Source organism: Hyaena hyaena, unplaced genomic scaffold, assembly GCF_003009895.1.
Source record: "Hyaena hyaena isolate Hyena2069 unplaced genomic scaffold, ASM300989v1 scaffold_66, whole genome shotgun sequence".
Classification (NCBI taxonomy): Eukaryota; Metazoa; Chordata; class Mammalia; order Carnivora; family Hyaenidae; genus Hyaena; species Hyaena hyaena.
Genome location: NW_024080696.1, coordinates 2,957,611 through 2,984,220, shown reverse-complemented (window position 1 = coordinate 2,984,220; position 26,610 = coordinate 2,957,611). Strand labels below are relative to the sequence as shown.

Here is a 26,610-nt window from a genome sequence, read left to right as displayed (position 1 = left end):
GAAAACCAGCTGGGAAGTTCTGCTTGAGCCATCGAAGGTGGGTGAGGATGCCTGGCTGTCTTAGTTGGTAGAGGATACAACTCTTGATCTTGGGCAGTGAGTTCAAACTCCACTTTGAGCTAGAGCTAACTTAAAAAAATACGGAGGGTGGGTGTTCTGAACTTTGCAATAGAATGTGTCCTAACTCACACAATATGTACCCTTTATGAGTGGAGAGAAGATGGGAGGAATGGATGGATAAAACCTGATCATATAGTTGGTGATGAAATTCAGAAGTTATATTATAGTCAGAGGATCCTGGTAAAGGTGTTTCAGGATATTACATGGGATAACTAAGGCTTCATTAAAAAGGAAACCCATTTTCGGTTCTTTCTGTAGTTCTCATTTCATTCTTTAATCTCTGCATGAAAACTGGCTCTCTCTGCCTTTCATGCCAGGTGACTGAAGATGGCCACCCACCTGTCCAGTTCCATGAGAGTGGGCCCAGGCGCTAGAACCAGGCTACCCAGCTTCAAATCCTAGTTCCACCACTAACTGGCTGTGTTACCTGGACCAAGTTACTGAACTCTCTTTGCCTCGATTTCTTCGTCTCTAAACTGGTGATAACGTTATATACCTTAATAGAGTTGTAGGAATTAAACCCACTAAAGTGTATGTGTATCTATATATCTATATTTAAGAGGCACACACTATATAAGTGTTAGTTATTATTAGCTTTGATTCCCAGGCAAGAAAATCTGATTGAGTTTGGGCCAGTGGTCCACTCCTGGCCTAATACCCCAATCATACTTTACATAGTGCCATGTACTGCTACACCTTCAGATCATTTATTTCAGCTATAATTTAATATATGATGGAGTGCTGTATTTGCCACTAGACTCTGGGACCATCCGGTTTGCTCTCCCTTCTGTTCTCAGTGCCTAGCAAGGTGGTCAGAACTCCATGAAGCACAATTCCAGGGCACACCATTTACATGGTATTCTATCTGCAACATGGCAGCTTGATGGTGGTCAGTCCCAAGAAGTATGCTGAATTAATGCATCCACGACAGCTGGGGTGCAGTTGGTAGCTGCAGAAGTCTACCCTTATGAGTAGGGAGGCAGCTCTTAACAAAGGGGAATAAGCTGAACAGAAGCCTCTAAACGTGTCCACCACGTGTCTCACATGGTCGGGCACAAGGAATGCAAAGTCAGACAAATGTCAGGCAGACATTATTGGTGGCATAACCAACACTCCCTCCCCCCCTTCCCTTAGTTTGGTATACCTAAATATTTTTGGGTATCAACACACTTAGGGAAGGAATCTTAGACCTAGAGGTTGAATCATGACTCATGATTCACCTAAGTGTGGGAACCACATCCCCTCCTACCTTGTGACCCAGTTGTGATCAATGATACATAAGAGGAAATATATTTAAGGGTCATCTGAGAAGACTTTGTTCCCAAACTAAAATAAATACAGTGAGAAGGCCTAGCCCTTTCTCCTGCTTAAATGTCAAGCTAAAGACAAAAGGCAATACTGAGAGTGATACAATAGAATTCTAGAAACAGCCTAAAACCAGATATTTTTATTCTGTAAGTTATTATGTATTTTGTGATTTAAACCACTCTAGTCAAGCATGGTCCCTCTTGTAGCCAAACACATTCTAACTGATAAATGTGGTCCCTTTATCTTTGGAATTGAAAGTGAGGGAGACAGATCAGTAGCCTAAAATCAGAAACAGAGAAGGATGACCACTGCCACCACTTTTATTCCATGGTGTTCTGTACATCCTTGACTGCATAAGATAGGAAATAGAAACAAAAAGATTGTGACACCAAAGCAAGCAGTATCAATAAAAGGAAAAATTGAGAAATTATATTTCATCAAAACTAAAATTTTTTTGTTTGCAAACTTCCTGTCAAGAAGATGAAAAGACAAGGTGCAGCTGGCTGGCTCGGTCGATAAGAGTATGAGACTCTTGACCTCAGGGTGGTGAGTTCAAGACCCATGTTGGGCATAGAGATTAGTTGGGAGAATAAAATGAACTTTTAAAAAAGAGAATGAAAGACAAATTATAGACTGGAGTAAAGTACTTGTTAACATATATGTAAAGAATTTTCAAAATTCAACAGCCAAGCATGAAATCAAGTTGGAAAACAGGCAAAAGCATGGAGAGGCATTTTACTGAAGAAGATATAGGGATGTCAAATAAACACATGAAAAGATGGTTAGTCTTCTGGCCAGAACCACCATCTTCCAGTAGTCTTCCAAAATGACCAGCCCAAAGAGAAAGAGGAGAGGCACCCACTGTATATTCTCTAGGCTTTAGACAACATGGATCTGTTCCTTTGGCCACATACTTGCAAATCTACAAGAAAGGTGATATGGTAGACATCAAGGCTATAGGCACTATTCAAAAATGAATGTCCCACAAACGTTCCCATGGCAAAACTGGAAGTCTGCAGTGTTACCCAGCATGCTGTTGGCATTGTTGTAAACAAACAGGTTAAAGGCAAGATTCTTGCCAAGAGAATTAATGTATGTATGGAGCACTTTAAGAGACCATAAAGCTTCCTGAAAAAGTGAAAGAAAACGATCAGAAAAAGAAGGGAGCCAAAGAGAAAAATGATTGGATAAAACTGGAGCACCAACCTGCTCTGCCCCAGGGAAGCACACTTTGTGAGAGACACTGGAAAGGAGCCTGAGATCCTGGAATCCATTCACCATGAATTCATGGCATAATGAGTATTAAAAAGTTTTTTAAAAACCCTCCAGAGGATAAAAGAAAGCATGTTCAATACCATTAGCCATTAAGGAAATGCAAATTATTGGGACAAAAATGAGATACTACTACATACCTATCAAAATGGCCAAAATAAAAAATAGTAAGAACAGCAAATGCTGCCAAGGATGTGGAAAAACTGGCTCTCTCATATGTTGATGGTGGGAATATAAAATGATATAGCTACTGTGGAAACCACTGTACTATAACAGTGGTTATAAAAGTACAACCACAGTACAACTACTGTAAAACCCAGCCATTGCCCTTTTGGACACTTATCTTGGAGAAATGTTTATATGAAAACCTGTACGTGATTGTTCATGGCAGCTTTTTTCACAGTACCCAAAACCTCCAAACAACCCAGATGCCTTTCAACAGGTGAATGGTTAAACAAACTATGGTACATCTATACCATGGAATTCTACTCAGCAATACAAAGAAGGAACTGTTGAAACATGCTAACGACTTGGATGACTCTCTAGGGCACTTACAGTGAGTGAAAAAAAGACAGTCTTAAAAGGTCACAGTCTGTATGATTCTCTTCGTATAGCATTCTTGAAAGATAAAATTGTAAAGATGGAAAACAGATTAGTGGCTGCCCTGGGGTTAGGCTGGTATGGAGAAAAAGAAAGGTCTGGAGCAGGAGTATGATTCATTGTGGTGATGGAATAGTTCTTTATCTTGATTGTGATGGTGGTTAAAAGAAGCTGTACATGAGATAAAACCGCACGTACATTGTATCAATGTCAGTTTCCTGATTTCAACACTGTGTTATGGTTGTATAAAATGTAACTATTGGGAGAAGCTGGGTGAAGGACACAAAGGACTTCTCTATACTATTTTGCAACTTCTTGTGAATTTGTAATTATCTCAAAAAAATTAATGTTTATTTCTTTATTTTGAGGGGGGACAGGCAGTGAGAGGAAGAGTGGGAATCCCAAGCAGTCTCTGGTTGTCAGCACAGAGCCCGGCATGGGACTTGATCCCATGAGTTGTGAGATTATGACTTGAGCTAAAATCAAGAGTTGGATACTTTACTGACTGAGACACCTAGGCACCCCTCAAAATAAATTTTTTTTAAAGATATAAGGATTACAAAGGAAGAAATAAAATATGCTTATAGGTACATAAAATGAAATAATCTACAAATCAGTCACATTAATAACCTTATTTAGCAATGTTTTTGGGTATAAGTTCAATAAACAAAGATATTTGCATTTTTCTTGACAACAGAAAGGGTAGAAAATGTACTTTTTAAGAGATACACTTGCAATGGTAAAAAGATAATAAGTCTCAGAAAATGGAAAGTTCTGAAGCTTTTGAAGTCACTAAAATTATTTAATTAACTTATTTTATTTATTTATTTATTTATTATTGTTTTTTAAAATATTTATTCATCTTTGAGGCAGAGAGAGACAGAATGTGAGCGGGTGTGGGGCAGAGAGAGAGAGAGACACACACAGAATCGGAAGCAGGCTCCAGGCTCTGAGCTGTCAGCACAGAGTCCGATGCAGTCTCGAACCCATGAACTGTGAGATCGTGACCTGAGCTGAAGTTGGACGCTCAACGAATTGAGCCGCCCAGGTGCCCCTAAAATTCTTTTTTTAAATGTTTTATTTATTTTTGAGAGCAAGAGAGACAGAGCATGAGTAGGCGAAGGGCAGAGAGAGAGGGAGAAACAGAATCTGAACCAGGCTTCAGGCTCTGAGCTGTCAGCAGAGAGCCCGATGCAGGGATCAGACTCACACACTGTGAGATCATGACCTGAGTCAAAATCAGACGCTTAACCGGCTGAGCAACCCAGGTACCCCTGCAGTTACTAAAATTCTATGCAAATAGACATACATGTCACACATGTTCATAGATAGGAAGGCTCAACAGTGTAAAGATGTTAATTCTCTCCAAATTGCAGTAGCAGCAAACAATTTATTTCTTGTTCCCGTTACGCAAGGGCTGCAGACTACCTGTGGCCACACTGGGCTCTATGTAATTCCATGCATTTTCTCATAGTGAGATCCCAGCTAAAAAGGTAGCCACTCTTTGTGGCATGATATTCTCCTAAAATGGGGCAAAAGCTCAAGGTGAAAGAAGCAGGGAAGGAGAAGCACTAAAGCCCATGACATATTTAAAGCTGTTTCAACATGGTGTTGGTCAAAGCAAGTCACACAAGCTCCAAACCAGTGGGATACAGAAGTCTACATCACTATAGGAAAGTATGGCATAGGTAGGAACATAACAAATAATTGTGAATAAAAAATGCCACCCACCACATACGTTCCTGTGATTTCAAATCAAGATCACAAAGTTTTCATGGAGGGGTGCCTGGCTGGCTCAGTAGAGCATGAAACTCTTGATCTCTATGCTGTGAGTCTGATCCCTGTGTGTGGTGTAGAGTTTACTTTAAAAAGTTTAAAAAATTAGGGGCACCTGGGTGGCTTAGTTGGTTAAGTATCCAACTTTGGCTCAGGTCATGATCTTGTGGTTTGTGGGTTTGAGTCCCACTTCGGGCTCTGAGCTGACAGCCTGCTTCAGGTTCTGTGTCTCCCTCTCTCTCTGCCCCTATCCCACTCACAGTCTCTCCCTCTCTCTCTCAAAAATAAAATAAACAAAATAAATAATACATAAAATAAAAAAATTTACAATAAATTTTAAAAATTAAAAAGCAAGAAACAAAATTTTCATGGAGCCAGACAGGCAATCCCAAAATGTCTATGGGAGAGTAAAGAGCTAAGAATACTTGAGATTCTTTATGAAAAATAAGTAAATCAGGGTAGGACTTCCACGATCAGAAATCAAGATTTTATATTAAAACCCCCCACAGATTTTCATGCAGTGTGGTACTAATTACAGGAATAGGCAAATGGAACAAAACAGAGAACCTGAAATAGACCCAATCATACATGGAAACTCATAAGATCACTTTGGCATTGCAAATGAGAGGAGAAATGAATTTCAGATGGAATACAGACTTAAACACGAAAGGCAAAACTTTACATTTTTTAGAAGAAAATATGGGAGAATATTTGTATACCTCAGGGTCAGGAAGGATTTCACAAAACACCTGAAAAAAAGCAAAAGACAGGACCAATTAACAGAAGAGAAAATAAGAACAGTTAATAAATATTAAAGATGCTCAATTTTACTGGTAATTGGGGAAATACAAAGCATCATATGAAATAATGTCACAAACACACACACAAACCAGAAACAAGAAAAGACGTAGAGGAAGGGGAACTTAAAAAATTTTTTTTAGAATTTATTTATTTTTGAGACAGAGACAGACAGAGGATGAGTGGGAGAGGGGTAGAGAGAGAGAGAGACAGAATCTGAAACAGGATGCAGGCTCTGAGCTGTCAGCACAGAATCCAACGCAGGACTTGAACCCAAGAACCGTGAGATCATGACCTGAGCTGAAGCCCAAACCTTAACTGACTGAGCCACCCAGGCCCTCCGAGGAAGGGGAACTTTAATACATTCCTGACGGGAATGAAAATTGGTACAATTGGTAGAGAAAACAGTTTCCTTAGTAAATCTGAAGACACACATACCTTAAGACCCAACAATTCCACTCCTACATAGATCCTGAAAACTCTTAAATGCATGTGTCAGGAGAAATATTTAAGAGTGTTCATGGCAACACTGTTTGAAACAGCAAAATCTGGAGCCAACCCAATGTCCAAAAGTGGACTGGGTAAATAAATGGTGGTATCTTCTTACAAGGAAACACTACACAGCAGAGAAATTGAACAGCTGAATCTCAGAAACGGAATGTTGAGTGTAAAAAGCAAGTTGCCTAAGAAGAGTGCAGAATGATTCCATTCACAAAAAGTTCAAAACTAGGCAAAACTGTACAATGTAATGATTAGGGATATATATATTTGTGATGAGAATTATTAACACACACACAAATTTTGTTTTGGTTGTCAAATGATCCTTTATTGAAATCTTTTCCTTTGCATTTCTTAAGGAGCTGGGCATTCTACTGTACTGCTGTTTATGTCATCTATGATGGTATGAGGATGGTGGCCATCAACACTGCAGTCCATAGACGGGGCAGTCCCCAGGATCTCTTGAATGGTTCCAGAGAGTTCTCTGGCTAATGGTCGGTGCTGCCTCTGTAGGGCAATGTTGACAATCTCATCAAAAGTGATATGTCCACCGTGGTTAATGTTTTTCTGCTTCTTTCTGTCTCTTCGTGCTTCCTTGAGGGCGCTGATAATCAGGGCAGAGGCAGAAGACATTATTTTAATCTGTGCCTGTCTGTTCTGAATGGTCAATTTCACTGTAATCCTTAGGCCCTTCCAATTACTGGTTGCCTTGTGATGTCACTACCAACTTTTTCTGGAGACAAATTAGCCCAGGGGGCCAATTTTTGGGGGCCAGGGCAGATGTGGAATGGACTTCCCCATAGATGCACCTCAGGTATATGACTTTGATCTTGTTGGGGTTGAACTTAGGTGGCCTGGTGGAGGTGGCTGGTGGTAGATGAACCTGGATTCAGGATGACTGAAGAAAGTTGCACCTTCACCTGCTCTGAGCGGAAAGCCATAAAAGCTAACACAAAATTTAGTTTCCTCTAGAGGCGAAGGAGCATATGATCATGGAGAGACACATGGAAGGCTTCTTGGGTGGAAGCCTTGGCAAGGACAGTTTCAGAGAGTGAGTGGCAGGGATACCAGGTGGAATGGTGGGCTGAAGGATGAATTGAAGCTAATGACATGAAAAATAGCTAGTGCAGTCAACTCATTAAAGAACTGTCGCTAGATATCAGAGCAGATTATATTCTCAGAAAGCAAGGGAAATTATTATTGGCAGAACAGACTTCTTTCTCACGAGGCGGAAGGAGAGAGTAGCGCGGTAGATATTTGAGGCTGGCTTTTATTGAACTGAATAGAGGTACAAGAAGGGAATTGTAGGCTGGGAACCTTCCTCATATAGAGGGAGGTTTGGAGTCTCTTTTCATTAGTTTTCCAAAGACTGTGTGCTCACTTGGAGACGAGCAAACAAGGTCTCCAAGCAGCTCACCCACAGTCTGCTTTGGCTCTCATGAGGCCCCTCTGTCAGGAATTCCCACTAATCAAGGTCTGGAAACAATTACAGACCAGTTGGCTTCCAGCAGCATTCACATGTCTGATAGTCCAGCTTGGGCTTTCTGTTCCTTTCAGCAGAATTAATGCCTGATTGCTCTGACTGCCCACAAATGTAACTTAAAACTCCATCTTGACCTCATGGGGTTATTATAAAAGCCTCCCAGAGGAAAGCTACATTGTATCTCTGGAAGTTCATTCAAGGGAGTAGCTACTAGGAAAATTCTTTAATGTGGAAATGTATAGGAAAGAAATGATCAGGTTGAAAGGTCATGCATACATATCTTGACTTCGGGGGTTGACCTATAATTCACTGGTGACTTCCCTGGAGAGAAATCAAGAGCTACTAGGCACGGAAGGGAAATGTGTTCTCCTAACAGCTCTAGATGAAGAGTGACCGGGATGGGGAACAAATCTGAAGAGGGTCAAATGACACTCAGAAGAGGTTTCACACCCTGCCAAGAAAAATTGCATCTATGGCTATAGGGTGTGGAAGTTCTGAAATTGTCGAGGAAAATCAAGCACTTCCCCGGTGTGAGTAAGAGCCGTTTGGATTTCTTCTACCTAATGCTCCCTGAAAGAGACAAGGAAATAAACATCTTATGAAAAAGGCAGAGATGATCATGTTTCTTTACCTCTGGAAACCAGGCCTCTTTCAAAGCAGATTTAAAAAAATCAGGTTCAAAATAAGCTTGTCCGAAACCTCAGGTAAGACGGGAGACTCCATTCTAAGGTTCCACCTCCCCCACCAGCTGTGTTTGGACCACAATTACCTGTCATCTTCTTCAAAAGGCTGAATGAGGTTCCATTCATTCAACAATACTTCATCGAATGCTCACTATGTTCTGGGAACTCTTCTAGGTACTGAAGAAGTAACTGAAAAACAAATGAAAACAGACCAAGTTAATGATGTGTAGAGTGTGATTTGAATCTGGGAGTCAGGAATGCGCAATGCTTTTGTCAGTGTCTTCTGGGATGGTCTGATAAGCTACTGACAGACAAGCTGTTTGACAGAAGGGCTTCCTTTCTCTTTTCCAGCTCTCTAATGAATCTGCATCATTCATCATTGTTGAGCTTCCTCTGAGCGCTTCCAGTTAAGTGAACTATGAATATACTGAAAATATCCGTTTCACCACGGGTTGGGAAATGGTTTTCTCCTCCCTAACTCCCCAATTCTCCTCTCCCTCCAATAAGCCTCCTGGCGACCAGTACCCAGACAAGATCACCCCAGTGCAGCCCCCGCTCCTTCCACTCTTCAGAAGGAGGCCTCCCTGGCGGGCAAGGATGGGACAGCGGCCCCCGCTGGCAGGGGCCTGCAGCGCAGGGCCAGCCCCAGGGCCTTAGGGGCCCCACCTCCCCCGGTCCCCGCCGTGCTGGACGCGGGCCGCTGCGGGGCGCTGCGGCCCCAGATTAGGAGCCTCGGGAGGGGCGGGGCCAGGGCCGTGCGGCTGCGGGCGCGGCGGGTTCGGCCACAGGTTACCTGCGGGAGCGGGCAGCGCAGCCGGGCGCGCGGGCGGCTGGAGGCGCGGCGCTGCGCGGCGCCGAGGCCCAGGGGCCGCCGGAGCCTGCGGGAGCTCGTCGCCGTCGTCTCCCCTCGCCCCGACCCTGTCGCCGGCCGCGGTCCCTGCTGCGCGGACGTCCGGCGCGCGCGAGGAAGGTATGGTGCGACCTCGCTCGGCTCGTCGAGACCCCTCTTCATCTGCGGGCCGGCGCCCTCCCACTGCCGGGGAACCTCCGAGCCGGGGAGGACGGTGTTGGGGGTGGGGGCACTGCTCCCTGGGCCCCCCACCCCCCACCCCGGCCCTCCGGTCGGCGTCTGCCTGGGGAGGAGACCCGGAGGGAGCGTGTTGCCCCCTCTCCTGCGGCCTCCGGAAAGCCCGGACGAGAGGGGGGGGTCTCCCGAGGGCACCTCCCTTACCGCTTTGCTTCACTTGCCTCCCCCGAGTAGAGAACTTTGGGGGGGGGGGTGGAGAACTTTGTCGTCTCTGCTTGTCCCCCTCCTCTTTCTCCAGTGAGCTCAGAGTTTGAAGAAAGTGGTGGTAGGGGGCGGCGGTCACCAGGTTTTTCTCCCGGATGTGGTGGCTGGCGGTCTTCGCGCGTAAAGGAGGGTCTCCTTAGGTCGCCCTGCGCTCTCCGGGGTCCCCTGGCCTCCGGGCCGGCCTCGCAGGGACCGGGCTCGGCTCGCACGCGCCAGCAGCCTCCCCCGCCCTCTCCCCTTCCCCTTTGAGGACTGCAAAGAGGCGCAGAGCCGGGAGAATGGGAGCGAGGTCGCCCTGGCCGGAATGAAGCTCTGCGAAGAGTTAGCAGGTGGCATCTCCCAGGGCCGGGGCGGAGGAAGCAAGCGCGATGGTTTGAGTTCGGACACCAGTTTACCGAGACACTGGTCTTGGGGATTTAAAAAGTGTAGTGCTTCCGGTAGATTTGGGGAGCGGGAGGGGAAGTGTGGAGGATTATCTGTGACTTGAGAGGGGCTTGAATTTCATTAAGCTGGTCAAGAATGTCTTCCCTGCAGCACAGTGATGGATGGTTCAAGGAGTGTTGAGATCTGCTTTGGTGTCAGGAGACTGTGTCTTGATTCCACCACTTGTTAGGTGTGTGACTGTGGAAAACCCATTTCTTTGTACTTTTTCTCTTTCTTTTAGAAAACCCATTTCTTCTTACTTTTTCCTTCCTTCTTCCTTTTGCTTTTTTCTTTCTTTCCTTCCTCCCTTTTTCTTTCTTTTAAGGCTTGTCAAATGAATCCGTGGGGGTGGAGAAGGAACAAAGACATTTGTAATAGGCTGCGATCAATTCATTGTAAACACCACTGCTCTTGGAGCAGCCTGGGAAACCCACTTTATTAAACTTATTATTTTTATTTTTATTTTTTTTTAATTTTTTTAATGTTTTATTTATTTCTAGGAGAGAGAGAGAGAGACAGCGTGAGCAGGGGAGGGTCAGAGAGAGAGGGAGTCACAGACTCTGAAACAGGCTCCAGGCTCTGAGCTGGCAGTCAGCACAGAGCCCGACGCGGGACTCGAACCCACCAACCGCGAGATCGTGACCTGAACGAAAGTCGGACGCTTAACCGACTAAGCCACCCAGGCGCCCCTAAACTTATTATTTTTTTAAAAATGTTTATTCATTTTTGAGAGAGAGACAGACAGACAGAGCACAAGTGAGAAAGAGGCAGAGAGAGAGGGAGACAGACTCTGAAGCAGGCTCCAGACTCTGGGCTCTCAGCAAAGACCAGACATGGAGCTTGAACTACAAACTGTGAGATGTGACCTGAGCTGTAGTCAGACGCTTAACTGGCTGAGCCACTGAGGTGCCCCTAAACTTAGTTTTTAAAACTGTAAAGTGGGTGTATTATACATAACTGGGTAGTATTGTGGAAATTAAATGAAATGATGCAAGTAATATGCTTGGCATAGTGCTCTTGAACGTTAGGGATCCTTTTTGTGAACCTGTTGGATGATGATATCCATTCATATTTATAGTACCGTCCACTAGGTGAATATAAGCAGAAGGAACTTGACAATGAAGACAAACACACCTCAGTCCACGGTAGTGCCACAAACGTATCTCTGAGGGGATATTTCCCAACCCTAAAGTAGCAATAGCAGCCTTTTGTTCTTGCATATAGTAGGTGCAACCATACGTGTTTAACTTCTTTTGCCATCCCTAGCGGGGCTTAGCATACAGCAAATGAAAAATTTTTTAAAAATTAGGGATCTTAGTTAAAATTGGAAGAGTTTTCAGTCCTCTACGTCAGAAATGGGAAGGGAAGAGCTGGGGAGGGTGAAGAAGAACAAGAGACCATAAAACAACTAGCTGCACATTTGTTGGACAGTGTAAAGCAACTGTGATAAAGATGGGGCACCTAGCTGGACCAGTCAGTGGAGCATGCGACTCTTGATTTCAGGGTTCTGAGTTCGATCCCTACATTGGGTAAAGATTACTTAAATAAAAACTTTAAATATATACTTTTAAATATTTATATTTGAAAGAGAGAGCGAGCATACATGAGCAGGGGAGGGGCGGGGGGGGGGACAGAGGATCTGAAGTGGGCTCTGTGATGATAGCAGAGAACCAGACGCAGGGCTTGAACTCACCAACCATGAGATCATGACCTGGCTGAAGTCAGACTCTTAACTGCCTGAGCACCCAGACGTCCCTAAAAATATATGTATTAAAAAAAGAGAGAAATGTTATTCTGTTAACTCCTTGTTTTTACCAAAAATTTACCTTAACTTTCCAATTCAATCCGTCAGCCTTTCCAGAGCCCTTCAGCTACGCATTATTCCAAGTAAAGGCTGATGGCTAAGTGACCCAGCTCAGTTGAGAGACAAGGCAAACTTTCAACTACGGAGGCCCTCCCACATAGAAATTCTGGTGCACCCTACCCTCACTGTAAAATACACCTGCACAAACTATCAAGGTACACTTTCAATTTCAAGAATAAGAATAGAACCCACACACCCCAAAGTACTCATCACCCAGCTGAAGAACTAGAGCATCCCCAGGACCTTGAAGCTCTGCACCCCCACCCACCCCACCCCACTGCAGTAACCCTCCCATGGCATTCCACCCTCCTCCCTGCAAGGAACCATTAGTCTGGATTATGTGTTAATTCTTTCCTACCTTTGCACACATCATATGCTGTATAAAAAGTTCTGTGAAAGGGAAGTTTCCAAACAAGCATTTCCACAATAACCTGGAGCGTTCTTATTGAACTTAAAAGCAGGATATTGAGAGTAGGATGCAAACCACAAAAAAAGGTGACAGTCTCAAAGCACTGGGATGGGGCATCTGACTTTCAAGGTTTTCCTCAGGTTTTCCTGGCACAGGCTCCGTGGGCGTGTTCTGTCTGTGCAGGCGAGGCCCTGTCTCTTCCAACATAGCTTGGAGGCTATAATTTTTAAAAGCTTTGCTTGAGTTGCTAGGAATTAGAAAAATAGTAATTTGTGTGCATGTGTTTTAGAAGTTTTTTTTTTAATACAAATTATCCCAGGAAACGTGTGGGATTTGAAAGACTAAACCGACTGAGAGCAACCTTTAAAAATGGTTTTAACCCAAATTCTCCCTTTCCTGGTTATTGTGTTTTTGTTATGGACATTGTCTTAAGTTATTTTTTCAGGGTCACACAGCTCGGTGTAAGCTCAGAGACTCTTACACAACTCTATCACTTCTTGGTTAAGGCGAAAGATTCCTAAACTTGGTTCATAGCTCCTTTAGTATCTAAGTAATTTTTTCATGGTGCCCCTCATTTTAAGTAGTTAGTCATAGTTATTAAGGTTCAAACAGTTTATTAAGTATTTATGTCCTAACAACATAGAAGCAATTTTTATTAAGTTTATTTAATTTGCAAGTGACAGCAGGGGAGGGCAGAGAGAGCAGGAGAGAGAGAGAATCACAAATAGGCTCCACACTGCCAGTCCAGCGTCTCACATGGGGCTTGAACTCATGAACTGTGAGTGAGATCATGATGTGAGATGAAATCCAGAGTCAGATGCTTAAATGGCTGAGCCACCTAGATGCCCCCATAGAAGGTATTTTTTAAAAATAATACACATGGGGCGACTGGGTGGCTCAGTTGGTTAAGCGTCTGACTTCAGCTCAGGTCATGATCTTGCAGTCCGTGAGTTCAAGCCCTGCATCAGGCTCTGTGCTGGCAGCTCAGAGCCTGGAGCCTGCTTTGGATTCTGTATCTCCCTCTCTCTCTGCCCCTCCCCTGCTTGTGCTCTGTCTCTCTCAAAAATAAATAAATGTTAAAAGAAAATAAAAAATACACATAAACTGAGAAAAATTGTGGTTCTTTTTTATGTTTATTTTTTATTTTTGAGAGAGAGAGAGAAGAGAGAGTGTGTGTGTCAGTGGGGCAGATGCAGAGAGAGACAGAGGACAGAGGTCCTGAAGTGGGCTCTGTGCCGATAGCAGAGGGCCTGATACAAGACTTGAACCCATGAACCGTGGAGATCATGACCTGAGCCAAAGTCAGATGGTCAACCTACTGAGCCACCCAGGTGCCCCTAGAAAAACATATTGTTCTATCATTCCTTTTTTTTTTTTTTATAGTTTATTGTCAAGTTGGTTTCCATATAACACCCAGTGCTCATCCCCACAAGTGCCCTCCTCCATGCCCATCACCCTGTTCTATTGTTCTTAAATAACCACAATTACAAGCAGGATGTGTGTGCCTATACTAATTCTTAAATCTTGGGATCAGGTTGGATACTACCACTCTCATTTCCTGTTCCATATTAATTTTTCTGCAGCACTCACTTTGTATCATAGCATCCACTGAAAACGCAGGTTTTGCAAAGATGTGTCTGATGTCATTGATAGGAATGTAATGTGATCTTACGTGGAAACTCTGAATTCTGGTTTGTTGGCTCTGCCGTGTCCAACATGTTGAATACACTAGGTTTCCCTTGAAACTTTCAAATATCCTAAATTGCCCTTATGAATTTGCTATAGTATCCAGAGTGCCTTGGTGCTCAGTTTGGGAATTGATGGTCTAGGGTAAAATCCTCTTCTGGGAGAAAGTAGTTACTAAAGAAGAAGTCCGCCTGAAGTAGCCCCAGGTTAAGCTTCTGTGTGGAGTGGGCTAAATCTTGGTTTCTCATCTACATAAAATGGAGTGTCTAAAACCTGCCCCACTGGGTCTTTGAGAGGATTAATCTCAATGTACAGAGAAGCATCTCTAAAGGACCCGGAATGCAACAATCTCAAGAAATGGTAGCTGTTTTATGATTGTTTAATAGTACTAAATAGTCCAGTAACTGGTAAATATATTGTAGTCCCTATTCAAGAATACTCAGTGCTTGAAATCTCAGCCTTAGGAAATAAGTTAATGAAGTAGTTGGTTCACGATATGAAATGACTTACCATTTTTCAAACAGCAAACTCTGGTGTACTATTGTGGTACATTTTCACTCAGCACACGTCTTTGGAATACTCATTTTGAAGGCTCATTTGCCATCATGTGCCCAGGTTTGAGGAGGAGGTCATAATTGATTAGAGGGAGAAGGCATGAACTTGGACAAGTTGACTTTTGATTTCAGGAGGAAGGGACTTTGTCTTGGTTTGTAGGGGCCCAGGGCAGGCTGCTCCCAAATGTGCCACTTTGGCATGAAGATTTTTTAGAGTTAGGGGAGTTGGTTGAGTGTCCACCTCTAGATTTTGGCTCAAGTCATGATCCCAGAGCTGTGGGATTGAGCCCTGTGTCAGGCTTTATGCTCAGTGTGAGCCTGCCTGAGAGTCTCTCTCTCTCTCGCTCTCGCTCTGCCCCTCTCCCCAACTCACTCTCTCTAAAATAAATAAAATGAAAAAAGAACCCCACATTATTTAGAGTTAAAAGTAATAGAAACCCAGTAGATGCAGGAAAGGCACTCTGCCTGCCCCACAACTGGCTAAATTTACATTGGAAAGGAGAAGCTGGAACAGGAAGAAAAGTGGTATCAGAGGCCCCTTTCATTAAGGAACTCATCTGCACCATAAAACAATCTTGTTTTTCCCAAACATCTTCTTTCACCTTCTTGCTAGTGAATTTTCTCCACTTTGTGTCCTCAAGCCTCTACCTTTTTTCTTAGCTCCTCTATAAGCTTCATGTTGCCTTCTTGTCTTGGAATCTCATGTCTATGTGGATTCTCCATTGGTATGCCTATTACCTTTGATTTTCTCCTGCCAGCCCGCCTCATGTCAATTTGATTCTAAGTGCAGCTAGAAGGACCATAGGGCAGGGGAAGGTCTTTATCCCCTACAGGTTACAGACCTGAAAATGATTCATGTAGGGTTTAATTTTTACATATACTTACAGCACAAAGAGGCAGACAATCTTTTCAGATGAAATAGTTTTATTAAACTGATTAGCATTACATGAGCATTCCTATAAATAAGTGGTACTTACTAATCCTCCAAGGAAAGGCTGACTTGAATAAAGATGTTGGGACGCCTGGGTGGCTCAGTCAGTTGAGCGTCCCACTCTTGATTTCAGGTCAGGATATGATCCCAAGGTTGTGGAATTGAGCCCCAAGTCAGTCTCCATGCTGAGCGTGGAGTCTGCTTAAGATTCTGTCTCTCTCTTTTTCCTCTACCCCCTCTCCGTTGCACATGCTCTCTCTCTCTCAAATTAAAAACAAAAAGATTTTTAAAAAGATGTCATAGATGGTTGTCATGGTGTCTTTTAGGGAACAGAGGCACCTGTTCATTCTCCAGACACCAACCCCAAGCTAGAACTTGGTGCTACTTTGACAGTTTGTGATAATAGAGTCAATAGTGGTATATCCCTAGTGTAGTTGTTGATTTTTAATGTTGCTTTATTTGGTCATTTATCGCTAGGGAGTTTGTACAGAACCATAGGTGATGATGATGCTTCCAAGTTGACATAAATATTACTAGAAACAATTTTTATTTGTTTTTGTTCCTGGTTTTTTATTTATTTTTTTTAAGTGGGCTCTATGCCCAAAATGTGGCTTGAATTCAGAACCCTGAGATCAAGAGTTGTATGATCTACTGACTGAGCCAGCCAGGCATCTCTGGTACCTAATGTTGAGGGTTTTAAATTTCTTTGTAAAATTTGGAGATGTATATGTGTGGGAGAAACTATTTTGATTCATCTTAACTAATTGTTCTCTTTTTTCATTTGATGCCCCTGTAATAAATTGTCAGCATTATTTAACATTGAATTTCTCTTTAAAAGAATAAATAAGAATTTCAAATCTTTCCCTGCATTAGACTGATTATATTTAGTACTCAATATCTTAAGATTTCAGGGTACAAAGTAGAAAACTACATTATAGTTAATAAAACATTGGTTAGAATGAATTCTTTTTCTTTCTGTTATCTATTACTCTTTTACTTATTTATTAATTGTAAATTAAAAATTTTAAATTAATTTTTAAAAATTTATATCCAAGTTAGCATATAGTGCAACAGTGATTTCAGGAGTAGATTCCTTAATGCCCCTTACCCATTTAGCCCATCCCCCTCCCACAACCCCTCCAGTAACCCTCTGTTTGTTTTCCATATTTAAGAGTCTCTTATATTTTTGTCCTCCTCTCTGTTTTTATATTATTTTTGCTTCACTTCCCTTATGTTAATCTCTTTTGTATGTTTAAAAATTTTTTTTTTAATATTTTTATTTATTTCTAGGAGAGAGAGAGACGGCGTGAGCAGGGGAGGGTCAGAGAGAGAGTGAGATACAGACTCTGAAATAGGCTCCAGGCTCTGAGTTGGCAGTCAGCACAGAGCCCGACGTGGGGCTCGAACCCACAAACCGTGAGATCATGACCTAAGCGAAAGTCAGACGCTTAACCGACTAAGCCACCCAGGCGCCCCTAAAAATTTTTTTTAATGTTTTATTTATTTCTGAGAGAGAGAGAGATACAGCTTGAGCAGGGGAGCATCAGAGAGAGAGGGTACAGAATCTGAAGCAGGCTCCAGGCTCTGAGCTAGCTGTCAGCACAGAGCCCGAAGGAGGGCTTGAACCCACGAACTGTGAGATCATGCCCTGAGCTGAAGTCGGATGCTTAACTGACTGAGCCACCCAGGCACCCCCGTTTCGTATCTTAAAGTCCTCATATGAGTGAAGTCATATGATATTTGTCCTTCTCTGACTGACTAATTTCGCTTAGCATAATACCCTCTAGTTCCATCCACGTAGTTGCAAATGGCAAGATTTCATTCTTTTTGATTGCTGAGTAGTACTCCATTGTATATGTATACACCACATCTTCTTTATCCATTCATCCATTGATGGACATTTGGGCTTTTCCCATACTTTGGCTATTGTTGATTGTTACTCTTTTACTTAAAAGAAAATTGAGGGGTGCCTGGCTGGCTCATTGTGTACAGCATGAGAGCCGCTATAAAACTTATCTGTCTGTCTATTTGTCTATCTATCTATTTATCTATCTATCTATCTATCTATCTGTCTATTTAGAGTTTGGGTAGGGGAGAGGGTCGGAGGGGGAGGGAGAGATACAGAGAGAGAATCTTAATTAGGCTCTACAACATGGGGCTCAATCTCGTGACTATGATATGGTGACCTGAGCTTTAACCAACTGTCTGATCCAAGCACCCCAAGCATGTGACTCTTGATCTTAGGGTTGTGAGTTCAAGCCCCACATTTGGTGTAGAGATTACTTTAAAAAAATGAAGGGTTGCCTGGGTGGCTCAGTTGGTTGAGTGTCCAACTTGGCTTAGGTCATGATCTCATGGATCATGGGTTCGAGCCCTGTGTTAGGCTCTGTGCCGATAGCTCAGAGCCTGGAGCTGCTTTGGATTCTGTTTCTCCCTCTCTCTTGCCCTTCCCCTGCTTGTGTTCTGCCTGTCTGTCTGTCTGTCTGTCTGTCTCAAAAATAAACATCAAAAAAATTAAAATGGAAAGTCAGAAAGTTTGATCATCTATTTAATTATTAGAACTCGATGTTCTAGGGGCGCCTGGGTGGCTCAGTTGGTTAAGCATCCGACTTCAGCTCAGGTTGTGATCTCACCGTTTGTGGGTTCGAACCCTCCTGCATCAGGCTCTGTGCTGACAGCTCAGAGCCTGGAGCCTGCTTTGGATTCTGTCTCTCTCTCTCTCTCTGTCTCTGCCCCTCCCCCACTAGTGCTCTATCTCTCTCTCTTTCAAAAATAAATAAACGTTAAAAATTAAAAAAAAAAAAAGGGGGGGGCGCCTGGGTGGCTCAGTCAGTTAAGCGTCCGACTTTGGCTCAGGTCGTGATCTCCTGGTTCATGGCTTCGAGCCCCACATTGGGCTCTGTGTGACAGTTCAGAGCCTGGAGCCTGTTTCAGATTCTGTGTCTCCCTCTCTTTCTGCCCTTCCCCCGCTTGTGCTCTGTCTCTCTCTATCTCAGTATTAAATAAAAAACTAAAAAAAAAAATTAAAAAAAAGAACTCGATGTTCTATGTACCAAGTACTTCGGGAAATACTTGACAGTATTTTCATCAAAAACTAGGAAAGGGCATACATACAAAGATTAAAACATTGCAACTAAATTTGGGAGCTTTTTGGGAGCTGAATGGACTTAATTCTTACATCACTTATTTGCTTGGTATAAGAATAGAGATATGAGAAATGTCCTTTAAAAAAAGTGAATTTAATGGAGCCATCAGTAAATAATAACCAAGAATGGAGAATTAGCCCAACGTAAACTAATCTTAATAGCTAAACAGAAATGAGCAAGGGCGTTTTTTTTTAATATCACCTTTTTTAAAATGTTTATTTTTGAGAGAGAGAGAGAAAGAGTGTAAGCAGGAGAGGGGTAGAGAGAGAGAGAGAAACAGAATCAGAAGCAGGCTCTAGGCTATGAACTGTGAGCATAAAGACCAATGGGGAGCTCGAACCCATAAATCGTGAGATCATGACCTAAGCCCAAGTCAGCCACTTAATCAACTGAGCCACCCAGGCTCCCTGTGATTTTTTTTTTTTAATGTGAGTTCTTTGTCCAAGGTGGGCCTTGAACTCACAACCCTGAGATAAAGAGTTGTATGCCCTTCTGACTGAGCCAGCTAGGGTCCCCCGTCCCCCCCCCCCCCGTGACAGTGATTTGAATTTATTATTAAGGATAAAACGTAAACCAAACTATGAACAATCAACTTGGGAAATTTCAGTTCAGGTTTTCACAAAACAAAGTTGTTATTTCTTTTCCTCTGGCAGGGAGAACATGTCTCATGCCAGTTTTAAAACTTATTTTTTAGGTAGAAAATGCCAATTAACTGTAAATTCTATCATGAATTTCTGAATTCAACCCAACTTAGGTAGAATGCTGAGATGCATTGCATTTTATATTTTATGTATATTTTAGTTATAGTGATATTTTATAGTGTTCCATAGATAGTATAAAATATGCAAGTATCGGAGAGCAGTTTCCTGCATGAGTCTTTATGGATGCATTCAAGTATCCTAGATATCTGCTGTATTTAGAGCTGCCAGTACTTAAGAGCCATGGACTTCACTGCTGACCTTTCTGGATTTGATGCCTGGCTTGCCACCTATTGGTTGTAAAAATGTTGACAATTTACCTAACCTCTTTATGGCTCAATTTCTTCAACTATAAAATGAGGATTTGAAATAGTTTCAAACCTTTATGGTGATGGTGGTCACGTGAATCTATATATGTGATAAAATTCATGGAACTACACACATACATACCCACAGTGAGTGCATGGAAAAAGTGAAATTCAAATAAAGTCTATAGTTTAGTTAATAGAATTATACCAATCCCATATCCTTGTTTTGATAATTGTATTGTGTATGTAAGATCATCGTTGGCAGATAGGGTACCTAGGAACTCTGTAAGCTTTTTTATTACATAATATAAAATTTACAATTTTAATAATTTTTAAAAAGTAACCTCTGCCCCCAACGTGGGGCTTGAACTCACTACCCTGAGATCAAGAGTCACATCTACCAACTGAGCCAGCCAGGCAGCCCATCCATTTTCTTAATTTTTAAGTATTCTGTTCAGTGACATTAATTACAGTCACAATGTTGTACAACCATCACCACTATTAGTCTCTAGAACTTTTCCATCATCTCAACCTGAAACTCTTTATACATTATATAATAATTCTTCATTCTCCCTCTCCCTGCCATGCCCCAGGCCCTGATAACCTCTCTTCTACTTTCTGACTCTATGAATCACTATTCTACATACCTCATGTAAGTGCAGTCATACAATATTTGTCCTTTTTTGGTTGGCTTATTTCACTTTTCTTAATATCTTTGAGGTTTGTGTATTATTTTTGCAACTTTTATATGAAACCAATATTATATCAAAATAAAGTTTACAGAAAAAAAACATTGATGGTGTCCCACTGCTGGACTGTACTGAGGTGCAGAGGTTGGGACAGTGCAGGGTCACCAGAAAAGCTGAAGAGTGACATTACCTTTCTTTCCTTCTCTCCCTTCCCTAGTCATAGGGGAAAAGATATAAGTAATAGCAGTGTTTCTCTTGTGTAGGGAAGTTTCTGCATTATTTACTAGTGAGTCCTTTTTTTAAAATTTATTTATTTATTTTGAGAGAGAGAGATCCTGGGAAGGACAGAGAGAGAGAATTCCAAGCAGCTTCCACAACCCCAGTGCAGAGACTGACACGGGGCTCGAACTAATGAACCAGGCTCAAACTAATGAACTATAAGATCATGACCTGAGTCTAAGTCAAGAGCCAGACACTGAACCGACTGAGCCACCCAGGGGCCCCTATTAGTGAGTTCTTATACCAACCTAGAGGACAGCTATTAAATCTCCCATTAAAATAGGAATTCTTAGCTTGGAGTTCATCCATGGGCTACAGATGCGCTGAGCTCCCTGAATTTATGTATAAGTATTTAAATAAATGTTCATATGTGTATGTGAGGAGAGAGAAGTTCTATAGCTTTCATTAGGATTCTCAAATGGTTCTCTAACCCCAAAATGGTTAATAAGCAGTACAAGAAAATATTGTTTATACAGATATGCCTACCCCATAATAGGCTCTTTCATTTGGGTATCTTAGCCCCTTTCAGTTCTCTGGGGTATATTTCCCCCAGGGGGGTTCTTTCAGCTCAAAACTGGGATAAGCCTCCACAGCTCTTTACCCTTAGGGCCTCTGGTCATTCATGTGTGTCCTACAAACTTCAGGATCCGTTCCTCAGGACTAGAGTCGCCCCAGGGTGAACTATTTTGGAGTCCGCAGTAGGAGACAAGTGGAACTAAAGTCTTGTGCAGAACTTAGCCTCACAACCTCTCTCCCTCCCCACCTTTCTTAGGCTCCAGGAAAGGGGAAGGAAAAACTCATGAAGAGGTACCAAATGATGAAAGTTCAGTAAATCCTGCCTTGGGGAATGCAAATTTAATTTTAAGATTGCCTTCCCTTTCCATTAGAAATGCATTATAAATATATCATACAATACCTTCTATCTTGTGTAGTAATCCAGTGATCTAGGTAGCTATTGCATTGACATATTGCTATAAAACATGTTGAATATTAGAATATATTCAGATTGGTTTGTAGCTCATATGAATGGGCTGCATAAATAGTGAAAATTAAATTTGCAAGTTTTTCTTATGAATACGACTCCTCAGTAATTGAATTTATCTCAGAAACCCTTCAATAAATCATGTTTATGGACTCTTTTCCAACTCCAGTATATTCTAAGGTAGGCTAAATGCTGTAAGAAATAACCATCTCCAATGTCAGTGGCTTGATCCCATAAAAGTTTATTTCTAGCTCATACAGAGTCCAAATCTGTTGTTCCTGGTTGGGCAGTTCTCCTGGTTAGCTGTTCCTGGTTGTTGTTCCTGGTTCTCTGTCCTTCATGAAACTCAGGGATAAAGGTTTCTTCCATCTTCTGATGCGACCATCTTCAGCAAGTGGTCTCCAATGTCATGTAAGGGAGAACAGAGTATGGGAAGGCATACTAGATTACCTTCACCAGCAAGTGAAACACATCTCTTCTGCTCACATCCTAGTGGCCGGAGCAAGTCACACAGCCCCACCTAGATTTTAGAAGGCTGCTGGGAAATGTACTCCCTTGGCTGGGCAATTGTTTCTGAGCAATCATTATTTACTTTGAAAGGGGAATAGATCTCTTTGGTGGATAAGTAGCCATCTTGTCTATAAATATGTTAGTCTCTTTACTGGGCAGTTAAGTGTAACTGCCTTCATATGATTTATTTCTCACTTTCCAAATATCTGTATATACATAGTATGTCTTTATAGTGTAACATATGGATGGGACCTCTGTACAGGAAGCAATTGTATCATAATTGCCATATAAATAAATAAAATGGGATTAAGCCATCTAGGTTCATAAATTTATTAGGGAACAAAGCATATTTGATTTATTCAGAGTCATCCAACCACGTAGAGAACTGTACATTTGAGAAAGGTGGAACAGAGGGAGATTAGCAAAGAACAAGAATATGCATGTTTTATTGGCTTCATGAATGTTACCGTAACAGTTTAAAACTACTTCAAGCTGCTGGCAATAAAGTGTGAAACTCTTTTCCTCTTCAAAAAAAAAAAAAAGGCAGTCTTTGCTGTGGAATGTATTACACAATCACAAATATATGTATCACTTTTACTGATTTGCTATTAAGGGGAACTAGAGTTATAAGATTTGGTCCTATTTGTTTTATTTGCTTGAAGTAAATTTGTGCCTCGGAGGGCACCATTTGTCTATGTCTAGCATCCGACAGCTGCAAATGGAACATACTGAGGGATCAGTACAAGGCCCTGTGAAAGATCCCACTGCCCAGCTGGAGTCATGGAGTCATGGTCCACAACTTTAGTGGTGTACACTATGGTAAGGAATGCTTCTTTACACATTACTTGCTGAGATCGGACTGTTCTGAGGAAGCAGCCCAAAAGATGAATATTAACCATCTTTTAAAAAAATGTTTTTTTTAAATTTACTTCTGAGAGAGAGACAGCATGAGCAGGGAAGGGTCAGAGAGAGAGGGAGACACAGAATCTGAAACATGCTCCAGGCTCTGAGCTAGCTGTCAGCACAGAGCCCAATGCGGGGCTCGAACCCACGAACCATGAGATCATGACCTGAGCCAAAGTCGGATGCTTAACCGACTAGCCACCCATGCGCTCCAATATTTACCATCTTTTAAGTCCCCATTCTTTTTAAGTTCTATTTCATGGTACCCATGTTGGAATTAAAGATGCACCAAACCCAAGGCCAGCAAATTATAGCCATGGACCAAATGCAACCCACTGCCTGTTCTTGTAAAGTTTTAGAAGAACACAACCCAACTCATTTATTTATATACTATCTATGGCTGCTTTCACACTATACTGGCAGAATTGAGTAGTTATTACAGACACCATATAGTCCTCAACAGCTAATATATTTACTGTCTATTCCTTTACAGGAAAGCTTTGCTAACCCCTTCACTGAAGTTAGAGTTAGTATAACTTGTTTTGAAAGTAATTCTGCTCCTGGTTAGAATTTCCTTAATCTCTCTGGCCCATAGAGTTCACACCATCACAGTGGGTATAATAAGGCCTGTGTAATGCAGTAAAGAAAGGAGATTTTTAAATTAAATGACCTGCAGCAAGTTACTAAATTTATCTTCTAGACAGCTATCTGCCTCTGTCTTCCACTTAGCTTCCTTAGACTAATACTTTTCAAACTTATCTTGCTGAGAATCATCTGGGATATCTCTTAAACTTCTGAGATTCCTGGGGAGGCTGGGTGGCTCAATCGGTTAAGCAAGTGTCTGACTTTGGCTCAGGTCATGATGTCATGGTTCTTGAGTTCGAGCCTCACATTGGGTCCTGTGCTGACAGCTCAGAGCCTGGAGCCTGCTCCAGATTCTGTGTCTCCCTCTCTCCCTGCCCTTACCCCGCTTGTGCTCTGTCTCTGTCTCTCAAAAATAAATAAACACTAAAACAAATTTTAAAAAAATTCAGAGACTCCTGCCCTCACTCCTTAGATGCTAATTCAGTAGGACTGGGGAGGTGCACATTTAATGAGTACCCCAAATTCTCATGCAGGTGGCCTAGATTTGGTGGAACTCAGACCCTTGTTGCAACTTGTTTTTTTGATCCCTAGACACAGTTTTAGTTTCTCTGGCAGCTCTAAATATGCTTCTTGTCTCACCCAGTATTGAAGCCTCGCCTACTTGATTGGAGAGCTTGCCATGGAAAGGAGAATGCTCAGCGGGTGTTTATCATCAGCATTCTGAACATGTGCTGAGAGACCCAGCCAGTGGGTTTATCCTATAAATCAAATTATTCACTGCCTGACCTCACCTATAGAGCCATCTGCTGCTTTGCTTCAAAATAGAAATAATGATAGGGAAGTTGGCACTGGGGGTTTAGTGAATGTTACTGGTTTACACTGGAGCTCAGTATGCCTCTTAATGCTAAGAGAGAACAAAGCTGAAATTAGCCCTGGGTTAGCTATCTCTTTTTAAAATCAAGGTAAAAGTTGATAGCAGAAGGAGTTACCCAGAGAGGAAGAACCTAAGTCCTGGTGCTTTATAGGAGCTTTAGGAACGGATGCTTATTTAATTGTTTATAATTTCCTTAATCTCCAGAATGTATTATCTTGGGTTAGGGGATACTTAATGAATGGCTTGCTCACTGAAGCCTTTGTTTCTCTCCATTTGCTATTCAAAAACTTAGTAAAGAGCTGCAGAACCTAACAGCAAAATCCTCTGGCACCTTTGGGTTTTTATACAATATAGAAAAAAGTAAGACCACCCCCTCCCCCAGACCAAACAATAAAACAAAACAAGTAAATGAAAACTTGAGGGAAGAATCAAAGAACTTCATACCTTCAGTACTTAATATGAATAGAGCTATGTTGCTGCCGTTCAGAAGCACTGCTTTAAAATAAAGAATCGCGGTGCCTTTAAACATTTTCCATTTTTACTCTTCAGCTGAAATAAAATATGGATGCTTGATTTGGTGTAAGCCAGGGTATTTTGTACTGTGAATTGTAAGTAAAGTGAACACTTTATCATCCAATGAAGGGTTTACAACTAATTAGATATCTTCCTGCTGAGAGACATCTAGGGAAATTGATTTCAAAGACGTGCTAAGAGGGATTTAAAAAATCCTATGTAAGATTATTAAGGGATTCCTTTAAATAATGAGTTCCCTTAGACCAAGGATATTGATATGTGATTTAGAATTACTAAAATTCAAAGTATACCCTTTGTTCAGGCCCATTCTTGCCAGGAGGTAGGAGCACCACTGAGGAACCTATTCTCGAAAGATTGTAAACTGAATAACCATCTTCTGTTACTAAAATTGTGGCTCTAGGTCATTCCTTTCCCCCCTCCAAAAAATGTAACCAGTCTAATTTATCTCTAGATACCAGAGTTTCTTTTTGATTAGTAAAGCCTTATAGAAAAGGCCATTTTGAAGAAGATAAACCTTATGTCTTTATTTATTTTATGTTTACTCCATCCCCAGTGTAAGTCTCAAACTCATGATGATGATATCAAGAGTCTTGTGTTCTCTACTGACCAAGCCAAGTCAGGCGCCTCGGAAAATAAAGCTTGTATCTTTGAAAACTAATTATTATTTTGATATACCGAAAAACAATTTTCTTAATGGTTGGTGCATTTCCTTTTTTTTAAAAGACTAAATTCACCAATTTATATCTTGCCTTGGTATTTAAAATGTTTATTTATTTTGAGAGTGAGAGAGCAGGAAAAGGGCAGAGAGAGAGCCAAGCAGGCTCCATGGTGTCAGGGTTGAGCCTCACGTGGGGCTCAAACTCACAAACCGTGAGATCATAACTTGAGCCAAAATCAAGAGTCCTATGCTCAACTGACTGAGCCACCCAGGCACCCCTTGCCTTGGTGTTTAAAGAGTCAGAAACACTAACCCTGTGCTTAAAATTGACTGGTTGTGTTAAAAGCGACTATGTTTTTTGTGCATCTAAAAATAGAACATAAAACATTGTGTCAGATTTTGCTCCAGGACTTCTGTGCAGTTTCTTATTATATTTCCCTGTCCTTTGGAATTCCCTTAATGTCAGGTACATTAACTTTGACTCTAAAAGAATAAATCTTACATGCTGGCGAGGATGTGGAGAAACGGGCACCCTTCTACACTGTTGGTGGGAATGTAAACTGGTACAGCCCCTCTGGAAAACAATGTGGAGGTTCCTCAGGAAACTAACAATAGAACTCCCCTATGACCCAGCAATAGCACTGCTAGGAATTTACCCAAGGGATACAGAAATGCTGAGGCATAGGAGCACATGTACCCCAATGTTCATAGCAGCACTCTCCACAATAGCTAAAACATGGAAAGAGCC

At 41.9% G+C, this 26,610-nt stretch overlaps 1 protein-coding gene and 1 pseudogene across 1 annotated transcript in view; one reads left to right on the top strand and one right to left on the bottom strand.

The window, feature by feature from the left end:
* Positions 1-6,678: 6,678 nt before the first annotated feature.
* LOC120231870 lies at positions 6,679-7,886 on the bottom strand (annotated as a pseudogene).
* A 1,495-nt stretch (positions 7,887-9,381) lies between these two features.
* The window catches only part of ANKRD6 (ankyrin repeat domain 6), a 199,810-nt gene continuing 182,581 nt past the window's right edge, over positions 9,382-26,610 (top strand). The window contains exon 1 of the mRNA XM_039232168.1: positions 9,382-9,508. The gene's annotated coding sequence lies outside the window, so the exon portion shown is untranslated. The remainder of the gene's footprint in view (positions 9,509-26,610) is intronic.